The sequence below is a fragment of the Pseudochaenichthys georgianus genome, chromosome 5 (assembly GCF_902827115.2).
Source record: "Pseudochaenichthys georgianus chromosome 5, fPseGeo1.2, whole genome shotgun sequence".
NCBI lineage: Eukaryota > Metazoa > Chordata > Actinopteri > Perciformes > Channichthyidae > Pseudochaenichthys > Pseudochaenichthys georgianus.
In genome coordinates this window covers 10374581-10395376 of record NC_047507.1, presented here as the reverse complement: position 1 = coordinate 10395376, position 20796 = coordinate 10374581, and the positions used below count along the sequence as shown (strand labels likewise).

At 42.3% G+C, this 20796-nt stretch overlaps 1 protein-coding gene across 8 annotated transcripts in view; it reads left to right on the top strand.

Annotated features, from left to right (window-relative positions):
* Positions 1-20796, top strand: part of slc2a9l2 (solute carrier family 2 member 9, like 2) — a 266419-nt gene that overhangs the window by 38399 nt on the left and 207224 nt on the right. Inside the window, exon 1 of one of the 8 annotated variants that reach the window (XM_071203084.1) lies at positions 3533-3714. The exons of the other annotated variants lie outside the window; for them this stretch is intronic. The gene's annotated coding sequence lies outside the window, so the exon portion shown is untranslated. Of the gene's footprint in view, positions 1-3532; positions 3715-20796 lie in introns of those variants that run through there. 8 annotated transcript variants of the gene reach the window in all.

Genomic DNA, 20796 nt, shown 5'->3' with positions numbered 1-20796 from the left:
AGAACGAGCACGTTTCATGCAAAGACCTGTGGCTGCAACCCGGAGCAAAGCAACACACCATTGCATAGCTAACTAGTAGCGCTAGCTTTAGCTAGCTTTAGCTAACGTTAGCTAACGAAACAAACTGCCGAGTAAACTTGGAAAACACTGGTAATTAATTATTCTATAATTTTTAAAACTACGGTGTTAAAAAAAATACAGATTCTAATGGTCAGATATATAGATATATACATTACAGATACTAGAGATACAGGATAACAACTGGTGACTTCTAGAATTTTGTGAGTCACATTCTGTTTTTAGACTTCTCTGTTTCAGTGTGTGTACTCTGTATAAATGCTCTGTAGTTGATCTGACTGAAATTGTGATTTTAAATCTCAAGACCGCTACAGTATCTGTCAGGCAGAAACTTGGGACAAGTAATTTGACTGAAACCTTAAAACTGAACTAACTGACTGCTAGGGTTAACTTTGATTTAAACATTTGTAGAATACTAAGAGCTTTATTGAGTAGGTGTATCTGTATTAAGGGTTAAACTCATAACTTTATAACTTAGGGTTTAATGTAATTGTAAAACCATTGGGCCACTGAAAAGACAATAACAACTCAGGAGGGAGCCAGTCTAGATTTCCTTTTGAGGGCCACCAGCTGCAGAGAGTTAACTAATTAAAGGGACGTGGCCCCACAGCTGTGAGAACTCAGCAATCAGGTGTCCATTTTAGGTAGCACTTTCCTGGAGCGTCAGCGTCAGACAAAGGAGTCCTGCTGGAGTAAGACTGACAAAGACAATAGAGTCCTGCTGGAGTCACGAGGGTGGCAAATCCTACTTTGATTGAGCTAAGTATCACTGGTGTTTTATTTTATTTGGTTGTTTAGCCCCTCAGGCTATAATCATGTGTATTTTCTCCATTCCTGTTTATGTGTCTTCTCGCAATTATCACTGGCCCCGTTATATCTCGTAATCGATATAACCGGCCTGCTCTCGTCTATCCCACATGCTCCACTGACATCCAACATCTAGTTTCAGGCGGCCTGTGGAACTGCCAGTCAGCTGTTCCTAAGACTGACTTAATCTCTGGCTACGCTTCCCTGCAGTCTCTGGATTTCCTTGCTTTCACTGAGACGTGGATTACTCCATCCAACACATCCACCCCAGCAGCTCTCTCCACAGCATATTCCTTCTCCCATACACCCAGACCCACTGGCAGAGGAGGTGGCACTGGTCTCCTGCTCTCTCCCAAATGGAGCCTTTCCCTCTTCAAGCTACCTAACTAGTGATGGCAAAATGAAGCTTTGAATGAAGCATCGAACCACTTGGACAATTGTGTCGGAAATAGGTTAATTTCTCGAAGCTTCAGTTACAGCGACCTCTCCTGGCGAAGTGCAAGGCTGCAGTGGGTTTAACGCATCTTTGCCTTGAAAAATATTCCACACACACACACACACACACACACACACACACACACACACACACACACACACACACACACACACACACACACACACACACACACACACACACACACACACACACACACACACACACACACACACACACACACACACACTTGTTTGGGAGGAGAGGGCCTTTTATCAGTTATTAAAGTTGAAAAGCAATGATTAAAATACATCCATTCCGGGCTTTGAACCAGCTGCGCAGAGGACATCGCCGCATTCGGGCCGCCGGTCCTACCCACTGGGCTATCTATTCCTTGAAATATTGAACTGTTTTTATATTACTGATAATTGTCTTTTTGTTCACAACTTCTCCACATTTCCAAGTGTTTCCCGAGCCAGAACTACCTATCTTTCTTCCTGGCTTGCTCTCTATAATGATACTACAATTCAAATGCAATACCAACAACAACTCAACATCAACAACGGAAACTACGACAACAACCCACACATTGCGCATTGTTTAGAGCGGTCATAAAGTGTTGAAGCGCTCAAATTTGAAACTGTTTCAACCTGTCACCTGTCAGAATCGAGACGAGGCAGTGCATTGAATCGCGTGAATGGACCGCGAACCAGTCATTCAGGAAATGAAGCAGTTGCTGCTTCGGACGTCACATGTCACGTGATTTGAAGCAGTTGCTGCTTCGGACGTCATATGTCACGTGATTTGAAGAAAGCTTCGCAGCACTGCTTCTATGGAATAAGAAGTCCAGGGTTGAAGCTCCGTTCGAAGCTTCAGTGTCAAACTGCCATCACTATACCTAACTTCACTCCTTCCACCTTTGAATTCCATGCCGTCACAGTAACCCATCCTATACAATTAACCATTGTTGTTCTCTACCGTCCACCAGGCGCCTTGGGGGACTTCTTGGAGGAATTAGATAATCTCCTCTCACACATCCCTGAAACTGGCCCTCCCGCTGTACTTCTCGGAGACTTCAACCTCCAGACAGGGAAGATAGACGAACTAACATCTCTGTTAACCGCCTTTGCTTTCTCTCCGTCCCCACCAACTCATAAAGCTGGCCATGTCCTTGATCTCATATTCTCAAGGAACTGCTCTACTTCTAACCTCTGTGTAAACCCGCTCCATACATCCGATCACTTCTTCATTTCATTCTCTCTACCCCTTTCCAAACATAACAAACTAATCTCTTCTCATCCTGCACCTGTCCGCCGTAACCTCCGTTCCCTCTCCCCCTCTACCTTTGCCTCATCGGTGCTCTCAGCCCTCCCTTCCTCTGACTCGTTCCAACTCCTGCCTCCAAACTCTGCTGCAGAAACTCTCCTCTCTACTCTCTCATCCTCTCTGGACTCTCTCTGTCCTCTCACATCTCGGCAGGCTCGTCAGTCCCCTCCTGCTCCCTGGCTAAATGACGCACTGCGTGCTAATAGAACCGTCCTTCGGGCAGCAGAGCGGAAACGGTGGAAATCCAAACACCATGACGACCTCCTAACCTATCAGGCTCTCCTCTTTCTCTGCTTCGATCTCTCAGGCAAAAAGCACTTTATTTCAAGATAAGATCCAATCTTCCTATTCCAATCCCAAAAAACTATTTTCCATCTTTTCCTCCCTCCTGGACCCCCCGCAAAGCCCCTTCCCCCTCCTCCCTTCTGTCAAGCGACTTTGTTAACCACTTTGAAAAAAAGGTTGATGATATTCGCTCTTCTTTTTCTGACTCACCTTTACTCACCACTGGGTCACCAGACCCTCCTTCCACCCACACACTGACCTCCTTTTCCCCTCTCTCTCCAAGTGAGGTTCTTACCCTCATTACCTCTGCCCGCCCTACCACCTGTCCTCTGGACCCTATCCCTTCAAACCTCCTTCAGACTATCGCTCCTGATATTCTACCGTTTCTCACCCATTTCATCAACACTTCTCTAACTTCTGGTCACTTTCCAAACAGTCTCAAGGAGGCAAGAGTAAACCCTCTCCTAAAGAAACCCACTCTCAACCTGTCTGATGTTATAAACTACAGGCCTGTCTCTCTCCTCCCGTTCCTGTCTAAAACACTTGAACACGCTGTCTTTAAACAACTCTCCTGTTATCTCCATCAGAACAACCTTCTGGATCCGCACCAGTCTGGTTTCGAGGCAGGTCACTCCACAGAAACTGCCCTCCTTGCTGTCACTGAGGAACTGCACACTGCTACTGCAACTCCCTCCTGGCTGGTCTACCTGCATGTGCCATCCGTCTTCAACCTTCCTAAATTCTCCCACACCACGTCGCTCCTCCGCTCCCTCCACTGGCTTCCGGTAACTGCTAGAATCCACTTCAAAACAATGGTACTTGCGTACCATGCTGCGAATGGATCTGGCCCTTCCTACATCCAGGACATGGTTAAACCGTACACCCGTGCACTCTGCTCTGCATCAACCAAACAGCTGAAGAGCTTCCCGTACAAAAATATCAGTTTGATTCAACCACCTCTTGGATAAAATGGCATTTATTCCAATGTCAGTTCAAAATGTAGTATTTTCAATTTAGCGTTCAGACACTTTTTACAGCTTTAATTGCGGTTATACCAAATCAGTCAGTTTCAGTACATCAGGAACAAATTAGCAAAATAAATCATTGTTCATCTTCACAATTTGTCATCACTATTGAGGGTCGAAGCTTGATAGCTTATAATGAAATTCGACTTGACTTTGAAATAGTTTCAAAAACTCTGAACTCAAGGTCAACTGACTACAAGTATAGAGCTTTCTGTGGTACAACTGAGCCAATCGTGAAATGCAGTTGAATTCAGGATATTGTACCAATACCTCACACATTGGTTACAATAAAGTTTACTACTGTAAATATCTAAAAAGACACGCACTTACAGCTTTACAATTTAGTTGTGCATAAAAAGTCAATACTATAGTGATGCACTGTGTGACTGAATCCCCAATACAAAAACAAACAAGTTCATCCATGTGCGTCATGAGTCCACCGTCTGGCTGATTGTGTAACAGAGAGGAAATCAGGCTGGTTGGCTATCAGGAAATTGTCATTGACCTTCGGTGGCTGACAAAGTGACCTGTTTACTTTGTCACATTCTCAGGCTAGAACTAGTGTTAATTTCGTCAGCTATTTTTTTATTTAGTTTTAGTCTTAGTCCTTTGTTAAATTTCCTTTTTAGTTTTAGTCATATTTAGTCACCTTCATCCTGTTTTTATTTAGTCAAGTTTTAGTCGACTAAAAGTCTGAGCATTTTAGTCTTATTTTAGTCGACTAAAACAGTAAACATTTTAGTCAAGATTTAGTCGACTAAAAGTCTGAGCATTTTAGTCTTATTTTAGTCAAAGAAAACTAATTATTTTAGTCTACGTTTTTAGTCATCAGATTATATAGAACATTTCAGTCAAACTAGTCTAGCCAAAACCAATAATTTGTCATTTTAGTATATAAATAAATAAGATTATCTTGTCCTTAATGATGAAAAACACAGGTTGAATGATTAAGAAAGAAGCTTTGCAGAGAGTATCTGGTCAGGTTTGTGGTGTTTTTACCAGCTGTGTTTTGGCCACATTGCTTCCCTTCTGATAAAACAATGCATTCGCTTTTTTTCTCCGCCTCATTGTAGCGAAAAAGGGCCCAAATATCACATCGTTTCTTTCTCCCAAGCAGTGGTGGCTTTAGACTTTTTCGTTGTCAGTCATTTTGACGGACAGGATCGTTTCCGTCATAATCCATTATTACCCGTCGAGTGCACAATGTATCACTCACTCGCGCTGACGGGGGTATTCGGTTAACGCGACCACTGCTCCTAAGCCCTGTTGTTGCCATTTTATTTTCTGTTAAATAAGGTTAGTTAGACCACGAGTTAGACCCGAGTCTTTCACGTTAACAGTGTGCCGCTGCCCGGTGTAATTCAAATGTACCGCCGCGCGCAGCACAGACACAGCTGCTGCTCTGCCGCAGCACCGTAAGTGGAACTGCTGGGAGAAAACTGACTATCAGAGATGTAACGTTATCTTTGATAATATTTCGTCTCCTCATTTTTCGTCAACGAAAGTAAAGAGAGATGTTGGCATAGTTTTTATTTAGTAAACTACATTTTCGTCTCGTCACTTTTCGTCAACGGTATTGCATGATGATTTTGTTACAGTTATTGTTTACTGCCGTCAGTGCCGTCTCGTCATCGTCTCGTTTTCGTCATGGAAAAAAAGGTCGTTGACGAACATATTTCGTCATTGTTTTAGTCAACGAAATTAACACTAGCTAGAACAGCGTTAGAAAATTGGAATAAAATAAAGTCTACCAATAGAGGTTGTTGCCAATGCTTTATAGTTAGTCTGAGCAAGGTATAGGCTAATGTCTTATATCAGTCTGATGCCGTTGGACATTAATTACAATAGTAACACATTTTATGTAAATACAGTATATTTGATACAAGCAGCATACATGATACCAAAAAAGTATATTTTCACATTACCAGTTGAGAGGTTCCCATCTGTGTAACGCAAGTTTTGTTTTTATAGATGCTGGGGCTGAGTGATATGGTGGAAATCATTAAGACAATTTGACAGTGGTGTAAAATAACTGAGTACATTTACTCAAGTACAGTACTTAAGTACAATTTTGAGGTACTTTACATGAGTAATTTAATTCCATCTTCTGCTACTTTGTACTTCATTACAATTCAAATCGTGTACTTTTACTCCCATGCATTTATTGAATACCTTTAGTTACTTTGCAGAATATAATCAACAATTAAGTAAGACTTTAGTTACACCTGGATTAAATTCACAAGCTACTTTAAAGTAATTAAAACTAGCTGCACCTTTACCAGCTTTGATAAACACGAATCTCACAACCAGTTAAATGCTAGAGACACTTATTGAAAGTCACATACATATCCGACATGATTAAGTAAATAACATATATCTAAAGAAAGATTCAACCCACTTAAATTATAATACTGACAGATAGTGCTGCGTACCGGTACGCCGAACCGGTACTGGACTTGTAAAAAGTTTCGGTTCAAGTCCGGTTAAAACCGGAACGTCAGGAACCGGTACTTGGACTCGCAAAAAAACTAGCACTTACGTATATTCTGGTGTCTGTGGTTATTTAAACATTCCCTGATAAACGTTATTCAGCGTCAATAAATGAGTGCTAATCCCAGTGTGCTCAGTGTACAACATCACATGTCATTTCACCTTCGATTTACGGTTTGAAAACGTAGAATTTCGCCACATGCTAATGCTAACCGGAAGTGAAGAATTTTCAGAATAAAAGTTTTAAGTTAATAGTGTGAACTTTCGGTTTTTTCAGAATAAAAGTGATTTAAATTAGTGTTTTTAATTCAAAATTACGCCATATCAACATTGATTTTAATTTCTAACAGTATGTATTGTAGAGTTGTAGAAAATACATGGTGCACAGACAGTACAGTACACTCTGACTGTACAGTCACTAGAGTGTAGCCTATACTAGTGCTGCGTACCTGGACTCACATTCAGGTTCAGGTCCGGACTCAAGTCCAGAGGTTCAGGTTCAGGTCCGGACTTATAAGTCCGGACCTGAACCCATGGCTTGTGTCAAGTTGTGTGAGTAACTAAAGTGAACTTATTGTGAGCTAATTATCAATTGAAAATTAACTCATAATCAACTCAAATTCAAACTCATCAGGTTTATTGTGCTCCCTTCCAACTTGTGTCTACATTTCTCTACAAAGTACAAATGTGCCACTTAGTCTACAAATGACTTATGACAGCAACTACAGTGAACTACTACAAAGTTCAAACATTTATTTCATTTACCAAACTAAAGTAACCAAACAGTCCCTGAGCTGACTGAGCCTAAATCCCTAAAACGTTGCTGAAAGGTAGAGTGTAGAGTAGACTATACGCATCACACTGTTACACGCCTAATATACAGTATAGGCTACACTCTAGTGACTGTACAGTCAGAGTGTACTGTACTGTCTGTGCACCATGTATTTTCTACAACTCTACAATACATACTGTTAGAAATTAAAATCAATGTTGATATGGCGTAATTTTGAATTAAAAACACTAATTTAAATCACTTTTATTCTGAAAAAACCGAAAGTTCACACTATTAACTTAAAACTTTTATTCTGAAAATTCTTCACTTCCGGTTAGCATTAGCATGTGGCGAAATTCTACGTTTTCAAACCGTAAATCGAAGGTGAAATGACATGTGATGTTGTACACTGAGCACACTGGGATTAGCACTCATTTATTGACGCTGAATAACGTTTATCAGGGAATGTTTAAATAACCACAGACACCAGAATATACGTAAGTGCTAGTTTTTTTGCGAGTCCAAGTACCGGTTCCTGACGTTCCGGTTTTAACCGGACTTGAACCGAAACTTTTTACAAGTCCAGTACCGGTTCGGCGTACCGGTACGCAGCACTAGCCTATACTGTATATTAGGCGTGTAACAGTGTGATGCGTATAGTCTACTCTACACTCTACCTTTCAGCAACGTTTTAGGGATTTAGGCTCAGTCAGCTCAGGGACTGTTTGGTTACTTTAGTTTGGTAAATGAAATAAATGTTTGAACTTTGTAGTAGTTCACTGTAGTTGCTGTCATAAGTCATTTGTAGACTAAGTGGCACATTTGTACTTTGTAGAGAAATGTAGACACAAGTTGGAAGGGAGCACAATAAACCTGATGAGTTTGAATTTGAGTTGATTATGAGTTAATTTTCAATTGATAATTAGCTCACAATAAGTTCACTTTAGTTACTCACACAACTTGACACAAGCCATGGGTTCAGGTCCGGACTTATAAGTCCGGACCTGAACCTGAACCTCTGGACTTGAGTCCGGACCTGAACCTGAATGTGAGTCCAGGTACGCAGCACTACTGACAGATCATGACCATAATGACAAAATAAATCAATGTGTTTCCACATTTTTCACCAGGCTGATTGGTAAGTACTTTGGGTAAACTCACCCATGCAGGCTGTGTATCCAATGCTTTCAGGACGACTACTGACCTGACAGTATACACAGAAATGACTGTCATCTGTCTCTGACAAATGATTAACTTTGATGAGTCGCCACATTTGTTTCCTGGTCCTTCTTGGTAATATAATACTTGGGTCAGCAGAGTTGCGGTAAAAAGAAACATTAGCTATGTTTCTGTACTATTTGATGGCACTACTCTACTTTAAAAACATGATGTTGCTTTGTCAAGAGGCAGCTGAATGTCCTCTGACCAGCTGTAATTACAGAGGCTGAAAAGAGGTGCTGCAGCACAGGCAGTATAGTGACAGCAGGAAACAAACAAAGTCGCTGAGAGGCTGAGGCAGCGGCGTAGCTGTGGGTGGGCCCGGGTGGGCCTGGGCCCACCCACATGCACGTCTGGCCCACCCACAGCCAATCAGCGCTTCATAGCGCAGAGCCGGGAAGCCCAGAAGGAAGTGCCACAAACTGCAGTTCATCTAGTGGCCGACAGGGGATGGATGCAAAAAGGAGCAATTCCCATAGACCCCCATGTTAAAATGCCCAACTTTACAGCAGAAATAAACATCTTTCTTGCCTGAATCCAATAAAACGTATTCTGGATATAGTTAGATTCCACCTTCATGACAATGGAATAGGGAGTGCATTTTTTTACCGTGAGTTTTTATAGTAAGTAAAGTAACTTTTGCCGTGAGTGAATGAAAGTATTATTTCATCTTGAGGTCTGCAGTTTAGCGTGTACACATTTGCTGAATATGAGAACACTCAGTGTGTGCCCATTGTGCGACTGTCAAGGATAAACAACCTGTGCCCCCGATATATGTTGTATGTATTATTGCTACACAAACATTACATTGCAGTTTAAGTGTCGCCAACTCCGTTTAAGAGATCTCGCCCCCGTCTGTGTGAGAGGGGGCGGGGCAGTTTACACACACCAGCTGCTACAACATGCACACACACACGGAGGAGATGGCGGAGAGAACGCGCTCCGAGGTGTGGTTAAACTATAGCCGTGTCTATGTGGACAATACTCGTTATCAAAATGGGAATAAGAGTTTATCATGTGAGGGCGGTAACACGAGCAATTTGTCTAAACATTTAGCAAAAGTGCTCCACATCCAGACGGAGGAATGCACCGGGTTCCACTGTCTTTCTAGTAGCTCTGTAGCCCCATCCACGAGGAACATTTCCACGTCAGGTGTTATGTTTGCTAGCAGCGACACACCGAGTTAACTACATTATACAAACATGGGTTAATGATTAGAGGAAACTGAGTTATTTATTTTGTTAAAGTTTCAGCTATTCTGTTTACAGTTCTGTCATCACATTATTTAATATGATTTGTTAAAACATTGTTGTTTCTTTTGATGTGAAATATTATGTATTTAATTTAAATAAAAAGCAATGTTAGTTTTGTTCACAATTTGTTTAGATAGTTTACCTTCTTTTTTTCTCCAAAAGAACCGATAAAAGTAATTTTAAAGGACCGGATCGATAAGACATAGACATAGACATACTTTATTGTCATTTCAACAAGACACAGAGTGTACTATTAAAACGAAATTTCGTTGTACTGGCTTACAGGAACAGGACAATATAAAAACTTGCTAAAATTGTACATATAAATAAATAATAGTGACGTGGTGCTGATACAATTAAAGATAAAGTGTGCGTTTAAAATATAAAGACTTACTATACATATAAATAAAATAGACATACTATATAACAAATATGTGCCCTTTACACAGCGTAATGTAATCTTTATGTTACTGGTCTGCTTGCTGTTCAGCAGTCTGATGGCTTGGGGAAAAAGCTATTGCAGAATCTGGCTGTTCTGCTCTTAATGCTGCGGAACCTCTTGCCGGAGGGCAGCAGGGAGAACAGAGCATGGTGAGGATGAGTGGGGTCTTTAAAAATGTTCTGGGCTTTTGTTAGGCAGCGTTTCTGAGCGGTGTCTCTGATGGGAGGGAGAGAAACTCCGATGATCTTCTCTGCTGTCCTGACCACTCTCTGCAGAGACTTCCAGTCTTTGGCGTTGCAGTCTCTCGACCAGATGGAGATGCCGCTGGTCAGCACGCTCTCTGTGGTTCCTCTGTAGAACGTGGTGAGGATGGGAGGGGGGAGCTGTGCAGGAAGTGTAGGCGCTGCTGTGCCTTCTTAAATAGTGATGTAGTGTGAGTGGACCAGGTCAGACTGCTTGTGATATGCACCCCCAGGAACTTGGTGCTGCCTGTAGTCTTCACTTGCTGTGCCGTTGATGTGGAGTGGTGGGTGCTTTTTGTTCCTGAAGTCGACAATCATCTCTTTTGTTTTATCGACATTCAGGATCAGGTTGTTGGTGTTACACCAGTCTGTCAGATGTTTCACCTCCTCCCTGTAGGCCTGTTTGTTGTTGTCCCTGATGAGTCCCACCACTGCTGTATCGTCCGCGTACTTTATGATGTGGTTGGTACTGAACCTGGAGCATAAGCGTAAGCGCTATCGATAAAAGTAGTAGTACCGTTAAAGCCTTAACGATAGCCATCCCTATGTGGATGTCAGTTTTACACACATTCTGAGGCCGCCGTGCCTATGTTTTTGTTTTCACTGCTAATTTATGCTTAAGTTCTATTGGTGCATTAAAAAATCATTAAAATCATTAATGAAGTTTCAGCTCAGACCCCATACTTAATGTCTCCCCCTGGCCCACCTACATTTCTCCAGGCCCACCCACACAATAATTCCTGGCTACGCCACTGGGCTGAGGCCGGGCCTGTTTTATATTGTGTGACACGCTACAAAAAAGTACTTGCTGAAATCAAAAACTCTGTTGCAAAATAATGTGGTTTAATGAAAACTTGGATAATCAACTTATACTCCTTGGACATGTACATTGTTATTTTACTCGAAGCAATCATTTCGACTTGCGGTCATCAAAAAAGTACAACGGCCCTGTGTCACCCTCTCTTCCACACACACACACCTCACGCAGGTGAACAGGATTATAATGAGTACCGCCCATATCCATGTGACCCAAGCCAACCAATCAATAGTGCTCAAACAAAGATCTTATATAAAAACATAAAGGATTACTAAACATGTTTCATGGCTCCGCCTCCTACACACCGGCCTCTAATTATTAGGTTAGTATACATAATAATTACTAACATTATTCAAATGGGAGACATGTGACAATTATAGCTTAGTAATCAAGTCCATGCAGTTGCATTTAATGCATGTGTAGTTTTCCTTCTTCTTTTCCGTATAGGAGTTATAAGTCAGTTAGGCCAAAAGGTACCACCACCTTGGCTCAGTCAAAGATAATCCTTAGTGTCTTTTACGTCTGTCAGTCGAAAAGAGTCAATACTGGGGAAAAGATGTCACTGATGTTGGATGTTCTTCCGTCTCTTCCTGACGTTTCTGCATCTTCTCCACGATATTCTCGCTTTGATCGCCACACTCCTTTAACGAGGAGCGCAGCATGTCCTCGTCATCTTTGACTCTGAGTCCTTCAGCCGAGCATGAATGTGCGTCTGCTGCAGTAAAATCGAGTTGCACACTATGAATTCACTCCAAGGGCAAGGCTTTTCATTTAGCTCCTTAGGACACCGAGTCCTCCTGCTGATCTTCATTCCTGTCATCCATTCAGGTTCTGATTAACATTTTGCAGCTGAGCGAATCCCATCAAGTGTTATTAACTGTGCAGCAGGAGCGGAAATCAGCAGTATTACCGGTCACCGACTTCAATCAGTAACGTCTAAAACCCTTTGATGCTTGTTTGTTCAGAAGGTATCCATTTAGGGGAGAGCGGGAATAGTTGTAACACTTTCTGTCTCAGCACCTTTTACTTACTGAGGCATTGTGCCATTACGTTCCTTCTACAAATAGCAATCAAGTATATTCACAAAATGCAGCAAAAAAACAGTACTTTTTTTTAATATCTCAATATTTTGAGTTGCATACCAAATCCACATTAAAAGTCACATTAAAAGCAGCCCCCCCCGCCCTGCAGAGTGGATACTGAAAAATGCAGCAGTTGACAAATGCACATAAAAATTGACACATCATTATGTGTCAATGTGCTAATAACCAGTTAACTATCTAGTGTTGTCACGATACCAACATTTTGGTTTCGATACCGATACCAAGTCAAGAATTGCGATTCCGATTCTTTTTCGATACTTTTCTTAAAAAAAGGGAAACAGTCTTAAATGTAATTATTGTGCTTTATTTCACACCAGAACCATAACCATAACACACACTTTTAAACAATGAGAACAACAAACAAAATAAATGACAATAATTCATATTAAATAAAATTAAGCATCATCTCAAACAACTTTTTTGTTTTATAAAATATAATTTTTTTAATATTTTATTAACATGTAATAGTACAGTAATATAAATAATTATTGACAAAATGTATATTGCAGATGTTAGCCACATTGGTAAGTTAGCTAAAAAGATAGTATTAGACAGTTATCATTGCCATTACTTGCCTCGTCAACCTACGAAAACGTTCGTTTGTCACAAAATAAATTACACTTATTTGACTTAGATTTGAGGGCATGGGCTTGAGCATGATGTAATTATGTTATCTATCACAGGGGTTCCCAACCCCCGGTCCGCGGAGGTGTTACTGCCGGGCCGCAAAATAGCTGTGAGTTTATCGTAATATTTGCAGAATTATAAATATATAAAAATTAGGGCCGGGACTTTAACGCGTTAATTAAGATTAATTAATTACACAAAAATTAACGCGTTAAAAAAATTAACGCATTTTAATCGCACTTATTTTTGCACAGCAGAACGTTTATCACTGGATGAGTTTCAGGCGTACCGATTATAATGGAGCACCAACTAACGTTCATGACTTCAGCATGGGACTTCAAACAACAACAAACCACGGTGAACAATTTCGGGGCCGACCAAAGCCGACCGCTTTGGTCGGCCCCGTGGATGGGAAATTTTGTTTTAAAAAACGGACGGATGGAAGCGTCGACAAGAGCACGGTTGTGTGCAAATTATGCAAAAAAGAATTTGCATATCACCGCAGCACATCAAGCCTAAAGTATCACCTAAATGCAAAGCATGTAGTAGCTAGCGTGGACGTTAGCCCGACTCCGAGTGCAAGGAACCACACCCTGACCCAACCCACACTCAACCAGATGACTGGTTTCAGGGCCAGGATAAGTAAGTCCACGTCTGAGAAAATAACCAACTCCCTGGCTCACTGAGGGCTCGACGTTAAGAACTGCCCGATGGCCCGGGGCCATCTAGTATTTAGCTCGGGCAATGAAGCTTCACCTGCTGGTTGCCCGATCGGGCAATCTATTATGCCAGTATCATGCAGCTCGCGGATCCAGTAATGAGTGACCCGACAGTAAAACTAAACATATCTATAACTACAGTGTGCGAAAAAGTACACGTCCCACCGTCCGGGACGTGTTATTTACAATATCGGACAAGTAGATCTTTCAATTGACTTGTCCGGCGGACAAGTGACGTTTTTCGCCCTGATTTATTGACAAATTATTGATAAATTCAGTTTACAAAAGGCAGAACTCATTCGCAAATTGTACGTGTCCGCCATTGTTCGTTTAGAAATGTTAGTTTCGGTTCTGCTTGTCGATTCATAAGGAAATGCATCTCGCCGCTTTAGACGGGGGCGGAGCGGGGCGGGAAGTGTAGCACAGTGGCAGGGTTGGGAAGCAAAACTCGGTTCCGATTAGGAACAAATAACAATTGTCCGGTACCGGGGTCCAGGATTAATAAGAGTTGTGAGGACAGGAGGCGAGGCCGAGCCCCGCGGACCGCAGCTCTTTCTCTCTCTATGCTCCGTATCAGCTCTCTCTCTCTCTCTCTCTCTCTCTCTCTCTCTCTCTCTCTCTCTCTCTCTCTCTCTCTCTCTCTCTCTCTTTCTCTTTCTCTTTCTCTTTCTCTCTCTCTCTCTCTCTCTGTCTTTCTACTCACAGCGGATCCGCTGCCTTAACAGCCTCATCGTTGTCAAACTTTCTTATGTAATGAAGGTTATTAAGCGTTTTAGCTCCTGTGTTGTTAATATTGACCGCCATTTCCTTTATGAAGTGAAGCAGCCTCCCTGTCTGTGTCCTCGCGTTGTCCTCACATCCCCGGACCCCCAGACTCGGAGGAGCACAGGGATGTTGTTATGGAAATCTAGGGCCCAATCACGGCTGGAGAGTACAAGTCAAATGATCAAAACAAATAAATGGTGAATCAAGCAAAGCTGTCTTTTGGTTATTTATTTGAAGCTTCAAATACACGACATAATAATATATTGTCACGGGTCGGACAGAGTATGGAAAGTCTGCCCGAGAGTGCGCAGAACAATGGGAAAGCAAAGGTTATATAAGGAAATGAGTGGGAAAGAGAGAAATCTGGATTCACACAGTCGGATTGTTTATGAGACACCCAGTGGCCTTGGGTAGATAGCATAACGGTTCTCAGAGCAGGGAAGTTCGTGTGTGTCTGTGTGAGTCTCTTAGTAGCCAAAGCATCTCTTTGGCCTTGAAGGAGAGGAAGAAGAGATATATAATAATGGTAAGAATATATCAGGAAATAAGAAGCATTTGGTTTAAACATATGAAAGATATAATAAGGATAATAATAAGGATGATAATAATAAACATTTCCACTACAATGTCAGTATTGTTTATGAAGCGGGGTATAGAAAGTACATTATTGAAATGCTATTTTTACTATTTATTTATTTTTACAAACCGTGAGCAGAGCAGCTGCAGCATGTGTATTGCAGGACATGTGTAAGCGTGCAAGCGTCTTTGAGTTGTAGAAAAGCGCTAGGCCTATAGGCTATAAATATAATTTATTCCACTACATTCTCCCCTTTTGATCATACTTGATCAATAGAAAAAACAAATGATAGGATAGACTGATATAACACATCAATGAATACACTCCATCGCTGGTTTAAGTAAACACATCACAAATATATCATAGAAAACTGGCTGTTTTTGTGGAGGACAGACTCCAATATAATGTAAGCATAAGAGAGGAGATACACACATGATTATATTGATAAATCGGAATCAGACTCTTCTGATTCTAGCTGATCTATCTCACTGTGGCGCAAAGGATTGTCTTGTAATGGAATAGTAGTATACTGAACGAAAGCTGAGGATACCATGCTGGAAACGCATTTCTTCAGTATTGGGATAATCAAACAGGTTGTTAAGATGCAGCACGGTGTCAGTGATGTTCTTGGTGGCGTCGGGAATGTAAGTGCAACAGGAGTCACCGATCACATGACACAGGCCACCCTTTGAGGCGAACAAAAGGTCAAGAGCGAATTGGTGCTGCATGAGCATGTTCCTAGAGGCTATTATGAATGGGGTCAAAGCCTGGAAGCCTTGCGTCGTCTCGTAAGTGAGATTCTCTAGCCGGACGTGTAAGGTATCTATTTTATGGGCATTGTTTACTGTACCCCACCATGGGAACAGGCCACCCATGAACTTAGCTCCAGCGGACGTCAGATCTCTTTTTACCTTGTGGTGGTCGGGGTGTTGGAACTCTGGGTAATAGGGGTGTAACGGTTCACAAACATTTCGGTTCGGTACGTACCTCGGTTTTTTGGTCACGGTTCGGTTCGGTACGTTTTCGGTACAGCAGAATTTTTTTTCACAAAACAAAACATATATATATATATTTGTTTTTATTATTATTAAAATGTGAGTAATGTATTCACTCAAATAAATACAAAATATAATAAAATAAACATTAAGGTGCAGCATTTCGATGAACTGAAATAATCTGTATTTGAACTTTACTGTACAAGTACTCACAAAACATAAACTATTAGTTTTGGGTTTTTAATTATTATTAAACTGTGAATATTCACTCAAATAAATACAAAATATAATCAAATGAACATTAAGGTGCAGCATTTGGATGAACTGAAATTATCTGTATTTGAACTGTACTGTACTAGTACCTAAGCAGCCAGTTTGACATTAGGACTTGCTTGTCATTGTATTTTCATGTTGTTTAAAGAAAAATGAACTTTTCCACATTGCTTGCCGAAAGGGCAGATCAGCTGGCACTAGCAATGTATCCTGCTGTGGAGAAAACCCTCTCGCTAGGGACAGAGGTAGCAGATACAGCCAGGTAGCGCTTTGCTAACATGGCAACATAAGGATATTTGGCGTTTGTAATAGCTTTGGCTCGGTCTGAAGTTTTTGCGAGTGGTGGAGGCTCAAATGCTAGCGGGAGTTGGGTTTGCACTTCAGTCTTTTTTCTTTTGGTACCGGTGATATTCACGTTCGGGTGATGCCTTTTCAAGAGTGTGCAAGTTTGATGTATTGCCAGCCGCGTAACCAATGTCAGTTGAACAATGCCGACAAACAGCTTTGGTTTGGTCCACCTGTCTTTGTCTGTCATCCTTGTACGTAACTGCGAAACCAAAATGTTCCCAAACCGGAGACTTCAATGATGCTGGAGGATCGAGCTCAACTTTATCTGCGTTCGCCATTAATTTTCGACAGTTCCTCAAATTACTGACCAAATTTGAACGCATCCCTCTGACCAGCTCTCATAGCATGCCCTCTCATCCAATGGAATGACTTGCTCGCTCTATGACGCGATGAGCCCAATGTGAGGAAATTACTCTGAATGCTGCGACGCAGCACCTCAGATTACTTCCAAGAAGTTGTTCACTTTCTCAATTTTTTACGTTTAACGTTATATTCGTTCGGTACACTTCGGTACACACGTGTACCGAACCGAAGGGCCCGTACCGAATAATTTCGGTACGGGTACGTGTACCGTTACACCCCTACTGGGTAATGATGTGTCGTGTGTATTAAGGACGTGAGTACAGTGACTGCTGGATTCAAATCCACTAGAGTGCATGTCCCTATCCAAAGGGGAGCCAGAACTTGATAGAGCTTGTCGCCGCTCAACCAAACGTAATCTTCTGGCGCGCTAAACCCAGCATCACTGGGCCACGCCAGTTGGAGGGAAATATGGTTAACATCAGGGAATGCTACGTTAGAAAGGATTCTCTCAGGGGCACCAGATATGTGACAATACGAGATTTTGTAAGCACCGTCACCGCATGTGTTCCGTAGGATGCAAGTACAACCAGTAGTAGTGCCTAGGAAAAAATAATGTGGTGTAAGAGACGTTTTGTGGTAAACTCTCTGGATGCAGAGGTTGTGTTTCATCCCTCTCAAATGACTAGGGTGCACATGGCTGACGGGTTGGTACTTTGCGTATGTGGTGTCAAGCGTGGATGCACGCAAAGAGGAGTTAGACCGATTGCTGCATGGTGGGGGAAGCTGCCTAGCATAACGCCACTCGGTTACGCTGTCTTCACCCTTGATGGGCCTTGTCAGAGCCATAAACGCGCAGAGGTGTTCAACCTGGGTCAGAGAGCGCGGACGAACTGGCACGGACATTGATGAGTCCTGGGGGAAAAGGGTGCATGCATAACATGACCCATTTTGTCCTGCGGCCTGCAAGAATGATCTCAGAGTGTGCCACCAGACGTTACCGGTGATCCCATTACTGGTCTGACCCACATCAATGTTGCTATGGTCGTTATCGCCTATGTATATATTAAATGTAGATGTACCTATGGATGTCAACAGTGGCGTCAAAGGTTGCTTACGCTTTTCCGGGGTCTGAGTTTTGGGCGCGATGTCTATGTAAAATCTGGCACACGGGTCGGCGCCAGATACATACATACAGACAACAAAATAAAATAAAGTTGGTTCGCCCTGCTTTCCCCATGTACCTCTTAGATACCTCGATTTTGGCTGACATGCTGTGTGCTGAAATGGATACATAAATATAGGACTAGTCCTAACACAACTATCATGGCAAGTATGCAGAGGAACCATTCTATGAGTGTCCAGGCTCTCCAGTAGCATTCACATTGCTCACGGTTGCGTTGTCGTCTCTCGAGGCGAGCCCTCATCACGAGGGGGAAATGTTCCATGGTGTGTGTGAGTGTATTCTCTCGGTCGATTTCGTGACACGGACCGTCAGACTTCGCACACTGATAACACAAACGAGGAACCAGAGAGCATATGGAACCGCTCAGCTGGCACTCGCTCGTGACACTCGCTCGTGACACCTTGTGTGTAGTGTGTTTTGGTGTATGTAGTGCAAGTGTGGTGCTGGTGGTGACTAGGACACGTCACTTGCTGTCATCTCTGTTGGTGACTCGGACACGTCACTTGTTGTCATCTGTTGGTGACTTGGACATGTCACTTGTTGTCATCTGTTGGTGACTTGGACATGTCACTTGTTGTCATCTGTTGGTGACTTGGACACGTCACTTGTTGTCATCTGTTGGTGACTTGGACATGTCACTTGTTGTCATCTGTTGGTGACTTGGACACGTCACTTGTTGTCATCTGTTGGTGACTTGGACATGTCACTTGTTGTCATCTGTTGGTGACTTGGACATGTCACTTGTTGTCATCTGTTGGTGACTTGGACATGTCACTTGTTGTCATCTGTTTCTATCGTTTCTCCTTTCCTGTGACCACGACCTTGCAATGGCTAGTGTGGACCCATGTAGCTTTCTCGGCGACCTTGACCGCTGTCTGGGTCCCGAGAAGCACCTGGTAGGGACCTTGCCAACGATTGGATTTCCAGCTCTTTCTCCGGAAATCCTTGACCAGCACGAAGTCGCCCGGTTGAAGGCGGTGAAGTGGACCAGTGGCAGTCGCTAAAGTGGATGATAGGTTAACACAATATGACAACATAGCATCCTCACACAAAGTTGTGGAGGGAAGAGGACATCCTGGAGCCTTGAGTCCAATCTGTGGAGGAGCCCCAAAAAGGATTTCAAATGGGCTGAGTTGACTCCGTGTTCTTTTCCGCATCCTCATGTACATCAGCACAATGGGCAGAGCTTGTGTCCATGACAGACCTGTGTCTGCACAGCATTTTGTTAGTTTGTAATTTTGCATAATGCAGATTAGCATGCTTCACAGTGCTTTTGAGCTGTTACTGTGAACCCCCTTGTGAACCACTCCTGATTTATAGACTCTAACATCCCTCCTTTTGACACATGATCCCACCCATGTGTCAACTTAGCGAAATGAGGGAAGAAAAATGTCTGGGAAGACATGGATTGGAATTTGGGCCAACCCAAAAACAGCCCCAGCAGCCTTCCATTGAGCCTTCTCAACTGGCGTAGCTAGCTGCTGCATGGAAGTCAGTGATGACATTTTGTCAGTGAAGGAGGAGACAGGGATTTTAACAAATGAGTGTGCGTGAGGTGCGAGAGGAATCAGGGCAGCTGCCTTTGCGGCTGAGTCAGCAGACGCATGTCCTAGGGAAACTGGGTCTGTACTGCTTGCGTGTGCGGCACATTTACAGACTGCAACCTCAGATGGGAGCAGAATGGCGTCTAGTAAGCCTGCAACCAGTACATGGTTAAGTACTGGTTTGCCATCAGATTTCAGAAATTGTCTACACTTCCAAATAGCCCCAAAATCGTGTACTACCCCGAAAGCATATCGTGAGTCAGTGTAAATAGTCACGGTTTTGCCTTCTGCAAACGTGCAGGCTTCAGTTAGTGCGATGAGCTCTGCTGCCTGTGCTGAGAGGTGGCATGGAAGCGGTCCAGAACGGAGTACAGCAGAATCTGAAACAACAGAAAAACCCACCCGATTAGTGCCCCCTTGGTCGCGAGAGGCAGACCCATCAACATCCAAAATGAGGTCAGCGTTGGTCAGAGGAACGTCTTTTAAGTCCAAACAATAAAACCCTGTCTGTCTGTTAAGTCCGGTCTAGGTGTGCACACCATGAGAAGTTCGTCACCGTCTTCAGGCAATGTTCAAACTAAGTGAAGTCTCTCCTTTTGAAACATCATGTGTTGAAATAAACACCTGCAGTTCAAAAATAAAAAGTGAATTGCCTAATATTTTTGTTGTGGAATCAATTAATTTCTTTCTTTAAAGGCAAAAACATGAAAAAGCTAAGAGAAAAACCCTATTGAATACAATATTATTTGGAGCAACTTAATTTATAAATAGTTGTCAACTTAAAAACATGTGTTCATGTTCAACATGTGGTAATTAAGTACATACAATTTAAGATTATATTTAAATAATACGGTAAAACAAGTTGGAACTTTGGAGTAATCAACTTAAAAACTTGTGTTTATGCTACCAATTATTAAGTGAGTGGTAATTGAAAACACCTCTGATTGCAGAGGAAAAGCCTTCCCCCCTAACCCAAATAACTTTGTTGCTTTAACAACATTTCAATAGAAGTTGTCTTAACTCAATAACCATCGATGCAACCTATTGCCTTGATTTTCTTTGTTAAGCCAAGGCATTTGTTGTTAGAGTGTACGTAGACTGGGCCTCCCATATAACCTGGCTGAGCCGATATAAAAACCAATCAGCAAATAACTTTTCAATACATTATTGA